Source organism: Hyperolius riggenbachi, chromosome 5 (assembly GCF_040937935.1).
Source record: "Hyperolius riggenbachi isolate aHypRig1 chromosome 5, aHypRig1.pri, whole genome shotgun sequence".
Taxonomy (NCBI): domain Eukaryota; kingdom Metazoa; phylum Chordata; class Amphibia; order Anura; family Hyperoliidae; genus Hyperolius; species Hyperolius riggenbachi.
This window is the reverse complement of record NC_090650.1, coordinates 402,987,828-402,990,464: the sequence shown is the minus strand read 5'-3', so window position 1 is coordinate 402,990,464 and position 2,637 is coordinate 402,987,828. Positions and strand designations below refer to the sequence as shown.

At 45.0% G+C, this 2,637-nt stretch overlaps 1 protein-coding gene across 1 annotated transcript in view; it reads right to left on the bottom strand.

Moving 5' to 3' along the window:
- Positions 1-1,352: 1,352 nt before the first annotated feature.
- LOC137519451 (fibrocystin-L-like) overlaps positions 1,353-2,637 on the bottom strand; it is a 388,270-nt gene continuing 386,985 nt past the window's right edge. Inside the window, exon 76 of the mRNA XM_068238405.1 lies at positions 1,353-1,543. The gene's annotated coding sequence lies outside the window, so the exon portion shown is untranslated. The remainder of the gene's footprint in view (positions 1,544-2,637) is intronic.

Below are 2,637 nucleotides of genomic sequence, written 5' to 3'. Positions count from 1 at the left end.
AAATCCTCGTTTGTTAACCGGAGACTACCTGTACAGGGGAGTAACAATAGACCCTGCAAGGCATGCAGCCGCAGGGGGGGCCAAAAGCCTCAGGGGGCCCCGTAGGAGGGAGAAGTTTTTCTTGCCTGTCCTGAGACACTGACAAATAAGGGCACAGGGAGAAAATGCTTTCTATTTCTCTGCACAATTGTTTTAATGACTGCATCTGTTCAGCCACTGATAATGAATCATACAAAGTTTTGTAGACAAAGATTTGTAAACAGTCCCTATTCAGTGTGCAGCAGGCTCTTGTGTACAGCGCTGCTCTACCCCCAGAATCTCTACCCCTCCCCAAGTGCTGTGCACTGTAGTGATGCTGGAGAAGTCTGCAGAGACAGTTCTGCTCCATCAGAGATGGACAGAGTGAGTATAATAAGCTGAGGCTGGGAGTACACTTGTCTGTCGGTTTTTTGTTCAGTTTATCTGTGCAGAAAGTGTGGGGGAGGGGGCCCCATTCAAAGTTTCGCAGGAGGGCCCAGTGATTTCTAGTTACGCCCCTGTACCTGTATATCAAAGTGTCATATCTTAAAGAGGAACTGTCGTGAAAATAACATAATAAATAAAAGTGCTTATTGTTTACAATATTCTTTTACAGATTATTTAGTCAGTGTTTGGCCATTGTAAATCTTTCTTCTCCCTGATTTACATTTTGAAATGTATTACTGGTAGTGGCATCTTTAGTTCTGCCAGGTGATCTGTACAGAACGTCCGTAACTGAGAGTTCTATGCACAGAGGCAGATACGGCTTGCTTGGCAGTTGGAAAAAGCCACTATTTCCCACAAAGCAATGAGGTTCACAGACAGCAAACTGTCAGGACCATGGCCATGACATCACACTGTGGGAGGGGTTTCACCACAATATCAGCCCTACAGACCCCTCTGATGATCGATTTGAGAAAAAGGTTAAGATTTCTCATGGGAAAGGGGGTATCAGCTACTGATTGGGATGAAGTTCAAATCTTGGTTAAAGCTCCTCTTTCAGTGTTGTCCATTAAAAGATATAATAAAATATTTACAAACGTGAGTGGTGTACTCAAGTTTTTGAGATACAGTACTGTAAATACATTACAATAACTATCATGACGCACATTTTACAGGAACCAGAAGATACCTACATACCGATCTGGCTTCTACAGAGTGATCTGAAGCTGTAGAGTTATTGGCAAATAATTAAAGAGAGTGCAGAATAATTTGTACCAAAAATAGTTTATTTCATAATTTTCAGATATAAATAGATGTAATTTAGTGCAAATATTTGATCAAAAATCAGTAAATGAAAGCTAACATATAATTATAAGTTATGACATCTATTTATTATTGTGAATGTATTGCATACATGGCGTAAGGCTTGCTTTATTTTTCATTGATAGGCGATAGAGATTACACTGGTAGATTGCACTACACACACTACATATAGCACATATTGATATCCCTGAGCACACAGAGAGATGCGTCCTTCCATGAATGCCATTGGCTATCCATTGTTCCTGCTGGTCTGACTGCTCTGTGAAACAGAAAAATATCATTATTATCCTGGCAACAATAGCAATAAATGCAACATAAGCATCTTCATATGCATTTCCTTTTACCTTTTAAATATTGCACATTGTCTGGCTGTCCTGCTGATCCACTGACTTTAATACTTTTAGCCATAGACCCTGAAAAGCATTTGGATCAGTTGTTTCTAACAAAAATCTGTCAAGATTTACTGCTTCTTTGTTTCAGGTGTGTGATTCAGACACTACTGCAGCCATAACGGCCACAGTTCTCTAAGCTCAATCCTGTCTTTAATAACAATTCTGTTTTTACTGTTATCACCATGGTTACAACGCAATTTACCTCAGCCAACCCCTAACCTCTTGACGACCAGCTAACGCCGATTGGCGTAAACTGGTCGTCTGCGGGTTACCATGGAAACGGCCGCTTGATCGAGCGGCCTTTCCATGTCAGTTCACGGAGGGTGTCTCCGTGAACAGCCGGAGAGCCGCCGATAGCGGCTCGCCGGCAAAATGTAAACAGGCGGGGAAGAAATCCCCGCTGTTTACATCATACGGCGCTGCTGCGCAGCAGCGCCGTAAGGCAGATCGGCGATCCCCGGCCTCTGATTGGCCGGGGATCGCCTGCATATGATAGGCTGAAGCCTATCCCACAATGCGCAGGACGGATATCCGTCCTGCGCAGCCCAGGAAGGGAGAGGGAGGTAAGGGGAGGGAGGGAGCGCACAAAACGCTGCGGAGGGGGGCTTTGAGAAGCCCCCCCCCCGCTACCCACTAATGGCCGGCGGCGATCAGACCCCCCCAGCAGGACATCCCCCTAGTGGGGAAAAAAGGGGGGGTAGTCTGATCGCCCTGCTGCACTCCTGATCGGTGCTGCGGGCTGTAGAGCCCACGCAGCACCGATCAGTGAAAATACCTCTGGTCGGCAAGTGGTTAAAATAAGGATTCTGTCTTTACGTTAACGAGTGATTTCTAAAGTTAAGGTTTCAATCCTTAAAGAGAACCCGAGGTGGGTTTTAAGAATACTATTAGCACACAGAGGCTGGTTCTGCATATAATCACCAGCCTCTGTTACTATACTGTTCCCCCCAGGCCCCTCCTG